Below are 19,309 nucleotides of genomic sequence, written 5' to 3'. Positions count from 1 at the left end.
TGCGCTTCTGATATATCTGCCTATGACAAACAGCCGCGAGTCTCTTCAATCAAATTTATCTGATCGAGTCGAGTCTGAATCCATTCATCTTCATCTAAGCCCGCCTCTTTCATGATTCTTAGAGAGGGAATCTGGACTTCCACTGGTAAAACGGCTTCCATTCCGTAGACTAAAGAAAAAGGAGTTGCTCCTGTCGAAGTGCGTACTGAAGTGCGATAGCCATGAAGAGCAAATGGTAACATCTCATGCCAGTCTTTGTACGTTACTGTCATCTTTTGTATGATCTTCTTGATATTCTTATTAGCAGCCTCCACGGCGCCGTTCATCTTTGGCCGGTACAAAGAAGAGTTATGGTGTTTTATTCTGAACTACGTGCAGAGTTCAGTAATCATCTTGTTGTTCAAATTAGTACCATTGTCAGTGATAACTCTTTCAGGAGACAGCAGGTTTCTCAAATAGATATTTGATAGAATCCATCTTAGAAGTCAATAAAGTGGTATGATTCAACATATACTGTCTTAGTCGGCGAGCAGCCCAAGCCAAAGCACAGCAAGCTTTCTCGAGCTGTGAGTATCTTGTTTCACAGCCGGTACCTTTTGCTAAGGCAGTATATGGCATGCTCTTTTCGACCAGACTTGTCATGTTGCCCCAACACACAGTTCATCGAATTTTCTAACACGGTCAAATACATGATGAGAGGTCTTTCTTCAACTGGTGGTATCAGAATTGGAGGTTCTTGGAGATACTTCTTGATTTTGTCAAAAGCTTCTTGGCATTCATCATTCCATACCATCTCTTGATTTTTTCTCAGTAATTTGAAGATGGGTTTGCAGGTAGCAGTCAAGTGTGGAATGAATCGGGCAATGTAATTCGAGTGCCCCAAGAAACCTCTGACTTCTTTCTTGTTTATTTCAGTACCCAGATTTACAATTTCAATTGATTCCTCATGCGGCTGTATAGTCTTTTCTTCTTGCAGTAGTCGGGCAAGTTCTCCAGGGACTTCACAATCTTCCTCGCTTCCATCCTCGGCTTGGTAGATCGGATTTTCAAAGTCATAATGAACAGTAGCAGAGTCATTACCAACAGGATCCAGAGTGGATATGGATCGGCAAATTGTTACGTGAGTGTGTGCAAGAAAACATAGCTTGTTTGAAAAATGACAGGAAAGATAAAGAGCGCAATATTTGAATGCAAAAAGTCCATTGATTTATTGAATATGAATATGCTTATGAAAATGACAAAACCCTTGAAAAATTAGCTATTGTGCCCCGGGTATAGACACAATGCTTTTGAAATACTAAAATAGCAATAACAATTACTCCCGACTAAAGGAAATCGGGATAGTGTCTTCAGCCTTCCAATTATTGAGTCCGTCACCAATTGTTGGGTAGACCCAGCTATCCAGGTCGCAATCGCTGTCGGCATCCTCTATAGCATTAAGAGTTTTGTCATGATTAGGCAGAGGAGCAGTGATGACCTTAGGAGTCTCAGGCGGATTCAATTCAAATTCTCCGGCGTCGATCATATCCTGAATTTTATTCTTCAACGACCAACAATCGTTCGTATTATGCCCGGGGCTATCGGAGTGATACGCACACCTGGCGTCGGGATTATAACTAGGAGAAGTAGTGTTGGGTTTTGCAGGAGGATCTCTGAGGGTAATTAAATTTGCTTTTAGCATACCCTGCAGTGCTTGTGCTAAAGTCATATTGATCTTCGTAAACTGCCTTCTTCCCGGGTTAATGTGCCTCACAGATTTCTTGTCTTTTTTCTTCTCGAGCAAGAGAGCCTTCAGTTCTTCCTGCCCCTTGGATAAGTTCAAGATCATCTCCTGGAGTTGAGCATTCTGAGTATGGAGATCCTTGACAGTTTGTTCGAGGTCCATTTTTCTGTTTGCATGAAAACCGTGAGAATATTGATCCCTTTAGAACACCTGTTATGCAATGTTATGCTATGCAATGTATGAAATGTTTTCAAGGACTTTTGGAATTTAACTTTGCATAAACTACCAAAAAGGAAAATTCTTTTTCTTTTTTTTTTTTTTTTTTTTTTTTTTTTTTTACAAAATGGAGCAAAGTTAAATCCCTAAGTCCTCGAAATGGTTAGTTCAATGCCATGATGTTATGATGATGTTATGATGTTAAGTAAATAACAAGCACAAGCAAGTCACACAACCATCATTCCTAAGTTTTAAGGCTTGCATGAGTTCCATAGGTAAGTACCCTCCCCACTGAAGTTTGGTTGGTTCAACCTGTCCTAGAATAGTAACCGGGTTCTAGAAGGATCTCAGATCATCGACCTTTCTTTAAGTCCACTTCAGTGCAACGCCAAGTGGTTGACCAAAGCTTCCCTAAAGTCCAATCTCAAAGAGTGTAGTATCGAGTCTCAACCAACCCCAGTCGGAACCGAAGTCAGTTATCTCACTACTTTCTAATGGCTAGGATGAGTCAATTAGGGTTCTAAAGGTCTGGTTAATGCTTTGATGACACCACGCGGAAGCCAAATTTTTCCTCAAGTGAACATGAGGAACATCAGGACATCCAAAGTGTCACATTAACCGTAGCCATCATTTTAACCATTCCAGTATACGCCGGATAGTCGCGATGATCTATTGCTACTTACCTAAGGTACACTAGATCCGGGTGTAGGATCTTTCACTCAAGCATAAAATACCCTCAAAAGAAGGAACAGTTTAAAACATAAATGATTTTTAAGGTGACCTCTCTTTGTACTTCCCCAGCAGAGTCGCCAGTTCTGTCATACGGTGAACTGACTTTTTGTGTTTTTTTAATCGCAATGTCGCGGTTAGCAAGAGTCGCCACCGACTTTTCTTTTATCCAATAAGGAAAGGTGGAAAAGAACAGGAAAGACCTTAATTTAGATTCTTAGGTTCGGGAGGTACATTATACAAAGGGAAGGTGTTAGCACCCTTTGTATCCATGGTTATCCATGGGCTCTTAATTGCTCAATCATTTATTTTTTCTAGTTTGAAAAAGTGTTTGAGAGATGTGTAGGAAATGTTTTGAAAAGAGAATTTAACTTTGTAATGATTCTTGAATGAATGTATACAAAGTGGTTATCTCATTTGGTTTTGAAAATAGTTTAGAAAAATATAACTCGGCAATGATTCTAGTGCGAATGTATGCCAAGTGGTGATTTTCTGATGGAGGTTTTGAAAGGTGTAAGGTGTGAAAAGTAGTTTTAAATTGTGAATAAGCAATTAAGAGTTATACCTATCCGAGGTCTTTCCGGGCATTTCCTATCCTTATGAGGGTAAAACTGTCCTTACTATTGAGAAGTAAGCAGTTTTATCCTTTGGATGTAAAAGGGTCATCGTAGGGTCATCGATTGGTCATTGAAGGCAACAGTTGTGAGGATACCTTAGCATTCGAAGGGACGATCATCATTTAACCGTAGGCTACACCGAAGGGTCATCGAGGGACAAAGGCAACATTCGAGGGACTATGATGATTTAACCGAGGGGTCTTTGCTAAGTGGATCCCCATATTCGCGGGACATGACCATAATACCCTAATCGTAGGGTAACAAAGAGAGTCCGAGATCGCATATTAAAAGGCAAAGTTTTATAATTAATTAGATAGCCGTAGTCGATTAAGTAATTAGGTCCATATTAAAATCAGTACATTAAGATCAATTAAGCTATTAGGGTGGATCTTCACCATGAAATTAATACATTAAAATCAATTGAGTAATTCAGGATGAATCTCCATAAGGGTATCCCACACATAAAGTGGAATACCTAGCCGGCCATTTCCTCGGGAATATGTAAACCTTTACACAATTCAGCACACGGGTTAGAGCATCAAAGTAAAGTATAATTGAAAATTGCACTACAACACACTAGTCATAATCTCAGGCCAAATGATGCAGAATTATAATAAGTCTTGGTTAGATAGACATAAGGCAGAACAAAGCAGCCACTGTCCCGTTCGCCTCTGCTTCGCCTAGCGAAGGCTCAGCGAATGCTCGCTACAGGCTCGCTTAGCGATGTGCTAGCGAGCGGCCACGGGTTTGGAGTTTCACAGCAGCATGACCTCTGAAAACCTGAACTTTTATGGCATTTGATTACAGGAATAGTATGGTCAAACATTCATGATATTCAAGCATATTTAAATTTGTATGTGAAATCAAATTACATATTCGAAACTTCAATCATGATGCTTTATGTATATAGCGATTACGGATTAAAGGCATAAAACAATAGCGATGCGCAAACCTGCTTGCAACTAAGCTGCTATGTTGAAGAGACTGATCGCTTTTGGTATCGGCTGGAGTTGGGCGGCGGTAGCTTCGGAGCGGAGGAGCGGCCTTCAGGGTTTCTTTATTCGGAACTCTCTACGGTAGCCTCCAGGGTTTCTGTGCCAGGGTTTCCGTCTGTCCTCCTTCTTCCTCCTCCTCCTTTTTGTTACTGAAGCTTGGCTATTTATAATGCTCTTGTTGTGACCTAATGGGCTCAGAATGAAGCCCAGAAATTCTGATATTCGCAAGCTTCGCTAGGCGAAGGAGTTGCTCGCCTAGCGAGCAAGCTATTTTGGGCTTTTACTGGATCTGGCGCTTCGCTGGGGCGAGTGTCATGACGAGGGGTTCGCTAGGCGAAGGAATTGCTCGCCTAGCGAGCAGGCCAATTTGGGCCTTTTCTGGATTGGGCCACTCGTGAGCTGGGCCTTTGTTCTTTTAAGATCAGTGCCTTGCAGAATAAGTCGGAGTGCCTTGAAAAATGCTTTGTAATATCAACGGGCAAATTTTGGGGTATGACAGCTGCCCCTGTTCAATATTCTTGAACCGAGAGAGTAGAATGGTATGTGCACCATTCGTGGTCTGGAGGTGGAAGATTATTGAACACTAAAATGCCCCAAAAATTTGCGCTTGTCAACCAAGAGCTAGTCTTGATGGAGATGGGCTTAAAGATGCCATCCAGGGAATTTGATGATGAGAACTTCAGAGTGCGTCGTACATTAGACGATATCTGAAGACATGGATGTCGTACCGAGTCATACGATAGACCGTATAGTGAGTCATCCGTTATGCTATCGACTTCGCTGGGGAGTCAGAGTGTGTTACACGCTGCTGGGGATAAGGGATCAAAATGGATCATACGCTAGACCGCGTCTGAACACCAGAGTGAGTTGTTCATTGGGCGGATGACTTCGCTGAGGATGAAAAATCAGAATGGATCATACGCTAGATCGTCTCTGAGTTGTAGAACGAAACCTCCATTAAGCGGGTGATTCCACTGGGGATAGAAGATCAGACCGGATCGTATGCTAGATCGTATCTGAGTTGAAGATCCAAATGGGTCTTATGCTAGACCGTATTGGAGTTGCAGGATGAGTCGTCCGTTAGGCTGTGTCTGATGATGAAAGGGGGTAGTCATATGCTAGACTACACTTCAGAAATGTACCGTACACTAGGTAGCATCTGAGCAGATGAAGGTCTAACTGGGTCGTACATTAAACCGTATCTGAGCAGAATGAGCCGTCCATTAGGCTGAATCTGATTATAAAAGGGGGTAGTCATATGCTAGACTACACTTCAGAGCTGAACCATACACTAGGTAGCATCTGAGGAGATGAAGGTCTAACTGGGTCGTACATTAAACCGCATCTGAGCAGCATGAGCCGTCCATTAGGCTGAATCTGCTTATAAAAGGGGGTAGTCATATGCTAGACTACACTTCAGAAATATACCGTACACTAGGTAGCATCTGAGCAGATGAAGGTCTAACTGGGTCGTACATTAAACCGTATCTGAGCAGAATGAGCCGTCCATTAGGCTGAATCTGATTATAAAAGGGGGTAGTCATATGCTAGACTACACTTCAGAGCTGAACCATACACTAGGTAGCATCTGAGGAGATGAAGGTCTAACTGGGTCGTACATTAAACCGCATCTGAGCAGCATGAGCCGTCCATTAGGCTGAATCTGCTTATAAAAGGGGTAGTCGTACACTAGACTACAATTCAGAAATGTACCTGTCACTAGGTAGCATCTGAGGAGATGAAGGTCTAACTGGGTCGTACATTAAACCGCATCTGAGCAGCATGAGCCGTCCATTAGGCTGAATCTGCTTATAAAAGGGGTAGTCGTACACTAGACTACAATTCAGAAATGTACCTGTCACTAGGTAGCATCTGAGGAGATGAAGGTCTAACTTGGTCGTACATTAGACTGTATTTGAGCAACATCTGAGGACTTGAAGGTCTAACTTGGTCGTACATTAGACTGTATTTGAGTGGCGTCAGAGGACTTGAAGGTCTAACTTGGTCGTACATTAGACTGTATTTGAGCAGCATCAGAGGACTTGAAGGTCTAACTTGGTCGTACATTAGACTGTATTTGAGTGGCGTCTAAGGACTTGAAGGTCTAACTTGGTTGTACATTAGACTGTATTTGAGTGGCATCAGAGGACTTGAAGGTCTAACTTGGTCGTACATTAGACTGTATTTGAGTGGTTGAAGGTCAGAATGGATCGTACGCTAGATCGTATCTGAGTTGTTGAAGGTCAGAATGGATCGTACGCTAGATCGTATCTGAGTTGAAGGAGTTATATGTTGGGCTGAATCAGAACGAACCGTACGCTAGGCTGAATCTGATAGTATGCTGTATTTGCGATAAATGTCTGGGATGAGCTTATAAATGCCATCGTTAGGAGGATGTCAGAATGAATGTTGACATGGAGTATATCTGAAAGATGTATCTGAAGAAGAAAGTAGTCGTACGCTAGACTACACCTCGGAATGTACCATATGCTAGGCAGTATCTGAGGGATATAGTTGAATCTTGAATGTAATTGATAAAGATGTCTGTCTGAATGGGCCTTTGTTTTGACCGTATCAAGAGGATGATTAACCTGAAAAATAAAGTTAGCTTCATGCCATGTCATGATGCATGAGATGCAAATGATGTAATGTATATGATGCGGAATGAAATAAGTGCGAACATTGTATGCAGGTATGTGATGCGAACTGATGTAATGAATGCACTATGTGTCTGAAACGTTCTTCCAGGGGACTCTACTGGGGAAATAAATCTCAGTCTTCTGGTCGGAGATATTTGTATTGATGACCCTTCCTTAGCTAGGGGTATTTGACTTTTATCTGATGGCAGAGATATTCAACAGAGCCTGGCTGGGGTAGAAGAGATGACCAGTCTAGTGATGCCAATTTCTTCTGGGGAATAACTGGCGTTGCCGGGGAATCGAATTAGCAACGGATTCATTGGGAAGCGTGATTAGACCTTCTCCTCGATCCTGAAGTCGTGTAGTAATTGCTATTACCATTCTAGGCATGCATTTTTGGTAAACATTGATCATATTGAAATGCATAAATCAATTCAAATTAAACCAACGGACATTTACGCAAACAAAACAGAAAAAGTGAACACAAAAGCATCTTTTTTTTGAGATAAAATTGTATTGATTTTGGAAGAGGGCCTGTAAACAGGTTATTCGTGTACAGGGAGACAGAAATCCTAGTAAGAGGAAATTGTCAGGCAAACAAAGAGAAAGCTATGCAGAAAAAGTCCTATCGATTCTAATTCCACTACTGTCATTATGTCTTCAAGCGTCTCATCTCCTATTGTCGGATAGAAGTGATTGGCTTGTTCAGTCCTTGGAACTTGGTTGAAGCTGACTGAGAACGGGACATAGTCTTACGCTTTAATCCCTAATTTTTGCCTGGACCGCCTTTTCAGGTTTTCAGTCCACCAGGATACCCTTTTTTGCCCAAGCCGCCTTTTCAAGTTTTCGACTTGCCGGGTGTACGTTTTATATGTTTATCCCTAATTTTTACCCGAACCCTTTTGGTTCGCCGGGATGCCCTTACTTTTGCCTAGATACGTCGACCTAGCGGGTCTCTTTTATGCGTAGTATTTTTTAACTATGTCCGCGTTCACAGGATGCGGGAAATCTTCGCCATCCATCGTAGCAAGTATCATGGCTCCACCAGAGAATACCTTCTTAACTACAAAAGGCCCTTCGTATGTGGGAGTCCATTTACCTCTGGGATCGCCTTGCGGTAGAATGATACGCTTGATCACCAAGTCACCAATTTGATATACCTGTCTCTTGACCTTTTTGTTAAATGCCTGGATCATGCGCTTCTGATATATCTGCCTATGATAAACAGCCGCGAGTCTCTTCAATCAAATTTATCTGATCGAGTCGAGTCTGAATCCATTCATCTTCATCTAAGCCCGCCTCTTTCATGATTCTTAGAGAGGGAATCTGGACTTCCACTGGTAAAACGGCTTCCATTCCGTAGACTAAAGAAAAAGGAGTTGCTCCTGTCGAAGTGCGTACTGAAGTGCGATAGCCATGAAGAGCAAATGGTAACATCTCATGCCAGTCTTTGTACGTTACTGTCATCTTTTGTATGATCTTCTTGATATTCTTATTAGCAGCCTCCACGGCGCCGTTCATCTTTGGCCGGTACGAAGAAGAGTTATGGTGTTTTATTCTGAACTGCGTGCAGAGTTCAGTAATCATCTTGTTGTTCAAATTAGTACCATTGTCAGTGATAACTCTTTCAGGAGACAGCAGGTTTCTCAAATAGATATTTGATAGAATCCATCTTAGAAGTCAATAAAGTGGTATGATTCAACATATACTGTCTTAGTCGGCGAGCAGCCCAAGCCAAAGCACAGCAAGCTTTCTCGAGCTGTGAGTATCTTGTTTCACAGCCGGTACCTTTTGCTAAGGCAGTATATGGCATGCTCTTTTCGACCAGACTTGTCATGTTGCCCCAACACACACTTCATCGAATTTTCTAACACGGTCAAATACATGATGAGAGGTCTTTCTTCAACTGGTGGTATCAGAATTGGAGGTTCTTGGAGATACTTCTTGATTTTGTCAAAAGCTTCTTGGCATTCATCATTCCATACCATCTCTTGATTTTTTCTCAGTAATTTGAAGATGGGTTTGCAGGTAGCAGTCAAGTGTGGAATGAATCGGGCAATGTAATTCGAGTGCCCCAAGAAACCTCTGACTTCTTTCTTGTTTATTTCAGTACCCAGATTTACAATTTCAATTGATTCCTCATGCGGCTGTATAGTCTTTTCTTCTTGCAGTAGTCGGGCAAGTTCTCCAGGGACTTCACAATCTTCCTCGCTTCCATCCTCGGCTTGGTAGATCGGATTTTCAAAGTCATAATGAACAGTAGTAGAGTCATTACCAACAGGATCCAGAGTGGATATGGATCGGCAAATTGTTACGTGAGTGTGTGCAAGAAAACATAGCTTGTTTGAAAAATGACAGGAAAGATAAAGAGCGCAATATTTGAATGCAAAAAGTCCATTGATTTATTGAATATGAATATGCTTATGAAAATGACAAAACCCTTGAAAAATTAGCTATTGTGCCCCGGGTATAGACACAATGCTTTTGAAATACTAAAATAGCAATAACAATTACTCCCGACTAAAGGAAATCGGGATAGTGTCTTCAGCCTTCCAATTATTGAGTCCGTCACCAATTGTTGGGTAGACCCAGCTATCCAGGTCGCAATCGTTGTCGGCATCCTCTATAGCATTAAGAGTTTTGTCATGATTAGGCAGAGGAGCAGTGATGACCTTAGGAGTCTCAGGCGGATTCAATTCAAATTCTCCGGCGTCGATCATATCCTGAATTTTATTCTTCAACGACCAACAATCGTTCGTATTATGCCCGGGGCTATCGGAGTGATACGCACACCTGGCGTCGGGATTATAACTAGGAGAAGTAGTGTTGGGTTTTGCAGGAGGATCTCTGAGGGTAATTAAATTTGCTTTTAGCATACCCTGCAGTGCTTGTGCTAAAGTCATATTGATCTTCGTAAACTGCCTTCTTCCCGGGTTAATGTGCCTCACAGATTTCTTGTCTTTTTTCTTCTCGAGCAAGAGAGCCTTCAGTTCTTCCTGCCCCTTGGATAAGTTCAAGATCATCTCCTGGAGTTGAGCATTCTGAGTATGGAGATCCTTGACAGTTTGTTCGAGGTCCATTTTTCTGTTTGCATGAAAACCGTGAGAATATTGATCCCTTTAGAACACCTGTTATGCAATGTTATGCTATGCAATGTATGAAATGTTTTCAAGGACTTTTGGAATTTAACTTTGCATAAACTACCAAAAAGGAAAATTCTTTTTCTTTTTTCTTTTTTTTTTTTTTTTTTTTTTACAAAATGGAGCAAAGTTAAATCTCTAAGTCCTCGAAATGGTTAGTTCAATGCCATGATGTTATGATGATGTTATGATGTTAAGTAAATAACAAGCACAAGCAAGTCACACAACCATCATTCCTAAGTTTTAAGGCTTGCATGAGTTCCATAGGTAAGTACCCTCCCCACTGAAGTTTGGTTGGTTCAACCTGTCCTAGAATAGTAACCGGGTTCTAGAAGGATCTCAGATCATCGACCTTTCTTTAAGTCCACTTCAGTGCAACGCCAAGTGGTTGACCAAAGCTTCCCTAAAGTCCAATCTCAAAGAGTGTAGTATCGAGTCTCAACCAACCCCAGTCGGAACCGAAGTCAGTTATCTCACTACTTTCTAATGGCTAGGATGAGTCAATTAGGGTTCTAAAGGTCTGGTTAATGCTTTGATGACACCACGCGGAAGCCAAATTTTTCCTCAAGTGAACATGAGGAACATCAGGACATCCAAAGTGTCACATTAACCGTAGCCATCATTTTAACCATTCCAGTATACGCCGGATAGTCGCGATGATCTATTGCTACTTACCTAAGGTACACTAGATCCGGGTGTAGGATCTTTCACTCAAGCATAAAATACCCTCAAAAGAAGGAACAGTTTAAAACATAAATGATTTTTAAGGTGACCTCTCTTTGTACTTCCCCAGCAGAGTCGCCAGTTCTGTCATACGGTGAACTGACTTTTTGTGTTTTTTTAATCGCAATGTCGCGGTTAGCAAGAGTCGCCACCGACTTTTCTTTTATCCAATAAGGAAAGGTGGAAAAGAACAGGAAAGACCTTAATTTAGATTCTTAGGTTCGGGAGGTACATTATACAAAGGGAAGGTGTTAGCACCCTTTGTATCCATGGTTATCCATGGGCTCTTAATTGCTCAATCATTTATGTTTTTCTAGTTTGAAAAAGTGTTTGAGAGATGTGTAGGAAATGTTTTGAAAAGAAGAATTTAACTTTGTAATGATTCTTGAATGAATGTATACAAAGTGGTTATCTCATTTGGTTTTGAAAATAGTTTAGAAAAATATAACTCGGCAATGATTCTAGTGCGAATGTATGCCAAGTGGTGATTTTCTGATGGAGGTTTTGAAAGGTGTAAGGTGTGAAAAGTAGTTTTAAATTGTGAATAAGCAATTAAGAGTTATACCTATCCGAGGTCTTTCCGGGCATTTCCTATCCTTATGAGGGTAAAACTGTCCTTACTATTGAGAAGTAAGCAGTTTTATCCTTTGGATGTAAAAGGGTCATCGTAGGGTCATCGATTGGTCATTGAAGGCAACAGTTGTGAGGATACCTTAGCATTCGAAGGGACGATCATCATTTAACCGTAGGCTACACCGAAGGGTCATCGAGGGACAAAGGCAACATTCGAGGGACTATGATGATTTAACCGAGGGGTCTTTGCTAAGTGGATCCCCATATTCGCGGGACATGACCATAATACCCTAATCGTAGGGTAACAAAGAGAGGTCCGAGATCGCATATTAAAAGGCAAAGTTTTACAATTAATTAGATAGCCGTAGTCGATTAAGTAATTAGGTCCATATTAAAATCAGTACATTAAGATCAATTAAGCTATTAGGGTGGATCTTCACCATGAAATTAATACATTAAAATCAATTGAGTAATTCAGGATGAATCTCCATAAGGGTATCCCACACATAAAGTGGAATACCTAGCCGGCCATTTCCTCGGGAATATGTAAACCTTTACACAATTCAGCACACGGGTTAGAGCATCAAAGTAAAGTATAATTGAAAATTGCACTACAACACACTAGTCATAATCTCAGGCCAAATGATGCAGAATTATAATAAGTCTTGGTTAGATAGACATAAGGCAGAACAAAGCAGCCACTGTCCCGTTCGCCTCTGCTTCGCCTAGCGAAGGCTCAGCGAATGCTCGCTACAGGCTCGCTTAGCGATGTGCTAGCGAGCGGCCACGGGTTTGGAGTTTCACAGCAGCATGACCTCTGAAAACCTGAACTTTTATGGCATTTGATTACAGGAATAGTATGGTCAAACATTCATGATATTCAAGCATATTTAAATTTGTATGTGAAATCAAATTACATATTCGAAACTTCAATCATGATGCTTTATGTATATAGCGATTACGGATTAAAAGCATAAAACAATAGCGATGCGCAAACCTGCTTGCAACTAAGCTGCTATGTTGAAGAGACTGATCGCTTTTGGTATCGGCTAGAGTTGGGCGGCGGTAGCTTCGGAGCGGAGGAGCGGCCTTCAGGGTTTCTTTATTCGGAACTCTCTACGGTAGCCTCCAGGGTTTCTGTGCCAGGGTTTCCGTCTGTCCTCCTTCTTCCTCCTCCTCCTTTTCGTTACTGAAGCTTGGCTATTTATAATGCTCTTGTTGTGACCTAATGGGATCAGAATGAAGCCCAGAAATTCTGATATTCGCAAGCTTCGCTAGGCGAAGGAGTTGCTCGCCTAGCGAGCAAGCTATTTTGGGCTTTTACTGGATCTGGCGCTTCGCTGGGGCGAGTGTCATGACGAGGGGTTCGCTAGGCGAAGGAATTGCTCGCCTAGCGAGCAGGCCAATTTGGGCCTCTTCTGGATTGGGCCACTCGTGAGCTGGGCCTTTGTTCTTTTAAGATCAGTGCCTTGCAGAATAAGTCGGAGTGCCTTGAAAAATGCTTTGTAATATCAACGGGCAAATTTTGGGGTATGACAGTGATTATTGAAGTTTATTTGACTCATTATCATCCTTTTGGTGATAACAAGTTTTGTTGTTGGATCTCATCCTCATCCTTTTGGTGACGGTGATCTTTGAAGTTGATGAGTCGACTATCATCCTTTTGGTGATAGCCTTGATATTATACTCTTGGTAGTGGGAAACTTTATCAGAATAACCATCATCCTTTTGGTGATGAAAATCTTTTGATTGTGTTTAACTTTCATCCTTTATGTGATAGCGGAATTTGTTGGTGATCTTACCATCATCCTTTTGGTGATGGAGATCTTTGTTGTATCCACTGTAACCATCATCCTTTTGGTGATGATTACTTTTGAAGCTCGGTTTATCCATCATCCTTTTGGTGATGACAATCCTGAAAATCATGTTGAATTCCCATCATCCTTTTGGTGATGACCATTAATTTGGACTGTCATCCTTTTGGTGCCAGAAAACATGTACAATTTTGTCGTTACATTAAAAAAAAAACCTGTGCAAGATTTGAATGTTGACTCGAGGGTTGGCACTGACTTGACGTTCTACCCCCAATTACCTTGGTGTCCATTGCATTTTCATCTGCATCTCTCCATTGCATTTCAAAGGACAAAATTTGGATCCTTTCGTATTTAATTACCTTCCACCACGAATGTATGATGACCGTTGTCATTCTTACCTTCTAATTCAAGATAATTAAATAGGGGCAACTGTCGTACCCCAATTTTGTCCGGGCATATTTAAATTTCATAGATTTGATTTCATTTTTATTTTTTTGCACCATGTGCATAACATGACACACATTGCATCATGAATAACACCTAAAATGTCAGTCAGAATGAATTTATTGAAAATACAGACCAATCAGTCGAATCATTTCTCAAAGACAGGCAAAGTCAGCAGTGACTGTTTCGGTTATATCTTGAACCGCCTGAGCCTTTTTAATCGGTGCAAAATTATTTCATAATTTGAAGAAAGACTGCATTTTTAATAAGTATGTTTTGTCCTGACAATTTTAGTGTGACCGGTTCATTTTTTTCGATTAAATTTGTACTCAATTTCTATTTTTAATAGGTCAACATTTTTGGTTAGATATTTAATTAAATATTAGTTAGTTTAAATTAAATATTAATTAACTTTATTTTTATGATTTGTTATTTAATAATTATGAAATATATATATTTAGACATTGGATCCTCTTTTTCTTAAATAAAAAAAAGCAACAAATAAGTGAATAAACAAAAAAGGAAAAAAATCCCAACGGATCTATCACATAAAAAAACAAAAAAAGAAAACCTTATCCTCTCATCAGCTCACTCACAGCTCCACTAAAAATTCCTCACAAAACGACCCTACACCTACTCACCTCTCTCACTCACTATTCACTCTGCAAAAATCCCTCACACAAATCTCTCATTCTCTCACAATCACTCAGCAGAAAAAATCCTCGCTCACACTCCATCCGCCGCTTCAACCGCCTCACACTCCATCACCGTCACCTTCTTCAAAACCATCGCTACACCATCCTCCGCCCACAAACCCACACGAAACTCAACGAAATCCCTCAAAAAACCCTCGCCTCTCCCAAATCGCCGCTCTCACCGACGAGCTCGCCACCACACAAACCTCCGCCACTTCAACAACCCATTTGAAACCCATTTGACTCATAACCTCAATCCCTCCATCTTCGCCTTCCACCTACTGCCGCCGCGGATTCACCACCGGCGAAACCCCTTCACCACCAAATCTCTCTCCGTCTCCACCATCACACAACCTCCGTCATCTTCCTCTCGCACCATCATCACCATCGCCTACCACCAACGATCCACCTACTACCACCATCAAACAACCATCAAAACCCTCACCGACGGATTCATCACCGTCAAACCCTTCACAACGCCCTAACCTCTACTGCCCCCAAATCTTCATCTCCAATCACCTAGACCATAACAGAACCCATCTCCACCTTGCTCCGTCCGCCGTCCCTCATTCACAAATCCACCAAAACCCTTCATCGCTCCTCACCGCGAAACCCCAAAACCACCGCCAAGCGCTTCACACAACAACAGTAGCACGACACGACTTCGAATTAGTGTTCAATCGACACGGTTCAATTCTGATTATTGGCTGCTCAGTTCTTGATGTTCATGATTTAGGTTGCGTTTTCAGCTTCGAATCATTGCAGAGCTCTTCAAACAAAACTTTTAATGGTTCAGATTTTTGTACCCGAACCGACATCATATTCATCATTTCCACAAGCTTCGACAACCATTTGTGTGTTCCTCAACAATTAAATCCGCCAACCTCAACGGTTCGGTCACCATGGTGTGGTGACAATCCCAGCTCGCAGCAAAGCAACTCTGACACTCGCCGAAATTGATTCTCTTCCGTTTAAGCAATAGCCGGCACGGCAGCAACATCGGCTCGTCATTTCGGTAACGATCTCGAGTTCTCTTCAAACATGTCCATTATGTCATTTCGGTTTGGCTTTAAACCATATAGTTGTGCTGGCTAGGCCGCTACGAAATTTACTGTCATATGCCATAGTTTTGCTAGTAAAAGGCTGTTTGTAGAAAGTTCTGTTGTATATCTGTTGTGGCTGTTATGGTTTTCGATTCATGATTCTAGAATAGCTACTTTAATTTACATGATGGCGTGTGTGGGCCGTGTTTGTGTGCTGCTACGGTTTCATTTCAATTGCAATTTCATTGAAATCACAGGTTTTGGAAACTAGCATGGATTAGTTTTTTTTTTTTGTTTAAAATTCATTGATGTTTGTAATGCTGTTTGTTTCAAGTGACATTAATTCTCATCTAAATCCTTTCCTTTTCTTTTCTTCTCTCGCATTAGTACTTGAATCACGAGAAAACAAGATTTCCGTGCTAGTTTGCTTTGTTCTTCTTGAAATCCCTATCCATGGGGAGTTAACATTATCTCTATTATGTCTCCTCTTCCTATTGCTACAAATTTGTAAATATTGAACAAATTTTTGCTGATTACATTGGATTATTATAAACAAATTTGTAAATATTAAATAATATTGAACTGATTATGTTTACATTTGATGCATAAATCAGATTTTTTTTAAACAGTGGATTCGACAATCTCATGTCGTTAGACCACCAAATTCCGATACATTAATTGGACCAATTTCACCGCGTTACGACCTCGCGTATGACATCGACAATATTGTCATCTCGCCATAACCGGTTTTTAGCACATTTTGTGACTACCATGATTCGAGTTTTGTAAATCAATGTTATCATATATTTCTTTTTTAATTAATCAATTTAAATGTTGTTTAATTAATTAATTAACATTAATTAATTTTAATTAACATGATTATTTTTTAAGTAAATAATTTTGGTAATTAGTTTTAGTTAAATTAATTAATTGATTCAATCAAATTTTGAGAAATTAATTTGGTTAGTTAGAAAACCATTTCATTTCATTCCAATTCCAAACCATCTTTTCATAAATAAATTCAATTTCAATTCATCATCCAATTCCAAACCAAGTTCATTTGATTCAAAGCCAATTTCAAAAAAAGCACAAATCATACAATTCTCGATTCAATATCGAGTCCATTTTAAAACACCCTTGTAAGTCGATCGCTCTTCGCATCGCCATCAACCTCACGTAGCTTACTCTTGGGCTTTCTTACAATGAAACCTACTTGATTATTGATTAATCGAGTAGATGAAATAATACACTAGAAAATCTTTCATTTCATTAATAAACACAAATTCAAATCATTTTTTCCAAACCATTCAATTTCAAAAGAATTTTCTTTTAAACATAAATTTGGGATGAAAAAGAGATAGTAAGCGTACGCTTCACTATTTCTCAATTACTCGAATAATTGGCGTACGCCATATTGCGCGACTTCTTGACACCCGATTAAATTTTAAACCACACAATTTCAAATCATTTCTATAAATTCCAAATCCTTTTAATTCCATATTTTGGATGAAAAGGAGAATAGTGAGCATCCGCTTCATTATCTCTCGATTATACGAATAATTGGCGTACGCCATATTGCTCGGATTTTCGTCATTCAAATAAAACCCTAATAATCATACAATTTCAAATCATTTCTACAAATTCCAAATCCTTTTAATTCCGTATTTCAGATGAAAAGGAGAATAGTGAGCATCCGCTTCATTATCTCTCGATTATTCGAATAATTGGCGTACGCCACATTGCTCGAATCTTCGTCATCAATTCAAAACCACAATCGAATAAACTCAAATCATACCAAATCCAAACCTACCGATTCAAAATACAAATTATTTTCACAAATCAAATACGATATCTAAAACATATCTTTTACAACTTAAACTTCGGATGATAAAAGATGAGAGGCGTATGCCTCGCCATCTCTCGATTATTTGAATAATTGGCGAACGCCATATTGCACAAATTATCGGCTTCCGACTAAAACACGCTAAATAAATTTGGATAAGGGAATAGGTGGGTACGCCTCATTATTCCTTGAATAAGCAAGTAGGGGGCGTACGCCTCACTACCGTGCATATTCAACATCCACAAACAAACTTTCAAAATAATTCGAATGAAAAGGGACTAAAAGGCGGACGCCTTATTACTCCTCGAAAGAATTGGACGATTGGTGAACACCACATTGCTCAATCTTTCGTCGTTCTCCAAAAACATCTCAAACAAATCAAATTAGCTTCTCACCCCCGAGCGATCGAAACCAATCAAACACCTAAACACATCAATTCAACTTGTCACCCCCGCGTGACCAAAACTCTTTCAAAAAGAACACGGTCAATCCTTTCTAATGCGCATAACAAACCAGTGCTAGAGCCTCCCCCAAGAGTAGACAAGCCAGCGTTTAGCCGTTAGAACGCCGACCTACACAGTCGTTCATCAAAACAAAACCCACCAAATATTCGTAGTAGCCCGAACTACGAATGCTCTGATTTCCTTATTGCACCATAAGGATACGTAGGCAGGAGATTGCTGTATCTTCGCGAGCACACTAATAAAAAACCTCCCATTTCCCCTCCTGAGGTCTTCATCCATATCTATCATCAATTCTAATCACTCGAAGCAAGCAGATAAACAGTCAATTAACAGTCAAATAGCAAAATCAGACTAAGAGGTTCCCGTTGAGTACAACGGACGTAAGGGGTGCTAATACCTTCCCCTTGCGTAATCGACTCCCGAACCCGAATATGGTTGCGACGACCATTATTCTTATTTCTAAAGGTTTTCTCGATATTTTCCTATTCCTTCATTGGAATGAATAAAGTTCGGTGGCGACTCTGTTTCGAACATTTTTTCCGCGTCCTATCGCGAGGGATCGCATTATCATCATTTTTGAGGTGCGACACTAGGCCACAAAAGATCCCAAGAGCAATGCTGGAAAATATCTAAAAAGTACAAAAGTATGGAGGTGCAAAAGTATGGCTCCAAAAAGTAGCCCTTGCTACTTATAGAGCTGCTACTGAGCTGTCATGCTCGCTAGGCGAGCAGAATGGCTCGCCTAGCGAGCCTCTAAATGAGGCACCTGAGGCACCTGCGCCCAGAGAAATAACCTTTGCCAGACTGGCATGTTCGCTAGGCGAACAAAACCTTCGCTAGACGAAGCCCACGCTTCAACCTTCGCTCCAGCGAGCTTGAGAGGTTTTGCTACTGGAATGCTCGTTGGGAGCTCGCTAATGACTCGCCTAGCGAGTGAGTGCTGGCTGCGCTTTTCACCAAGTCTGGACGTGTTCGCTACACACCTTGCTGGCAGCTCGCCTAGCGAGTTTGTTGATGTTTGCCACTGTAAAATACTGGAGTTTTTCGCTGGGTTCTCGCTGGGCGCTCGCCTAGCGAGTCCTTCGCCACAGCCCTCGCCTAGCGAGCAAGCTGATGAATGCATCTTTTCTTTGGTCCCTTTTCCAACTTTCTTGTGGCTTCACTTTCTATTATTTCATGCCTAATTCCTGCACAATAACACACAAATCAAAGGTACCAAGATCGTTTATCATTGTATTGCAATTCATCAAAAACAAAGGTTGTTTCGAACACTTTAGTAAGGAAATGGAGTGAAAGATACCCATATTTGATAGCTCAAATAAGCACTTTTGGGTATCTAACAACTCTCCCCAACTAGATTCTTGCTTGTCCTCAAGCAAAGTATGCCTCTTGAAGGACAAGAGGATTTGCATTAAGAAAAAGGTTTCTCCGAAATCGGATAAAACGGCTCAAACACAAGCGAATCAGCAGATACAAATTTCCAAAGGTTAGAATAAAATAATACACAAGAACTAAGACTTAGTAGCAATGCGAAATGTGTATCTATCTACAACAATATTATCTTGAATGAATCATCCTATCTCTCCTCTTCGAATAAGGATTGAAGAAATTACGCGTTTGCAACCGCGGGAATAATCTCACTCTCCAACAA

Source organism: Lathyrus oleraceus, chromosome 4 (genome assembly GCF_024323335.1).
Source record: "Lathyrus oleraceus cultivar Zhongwan6 chromosome 4, CAAS_Psat_ZW6_1.0, whole genome shotgun sequence".
Taxonomy (NCBI): Eukaryota; Viridiplantae; Streptophyta; class Magnoliopsida; order Fabales; family Fabaceae; genus Lathyrus; species Lathyrus oleraceus.
This window is presented reverse-complemented; position numbering follows the sequence as displayed.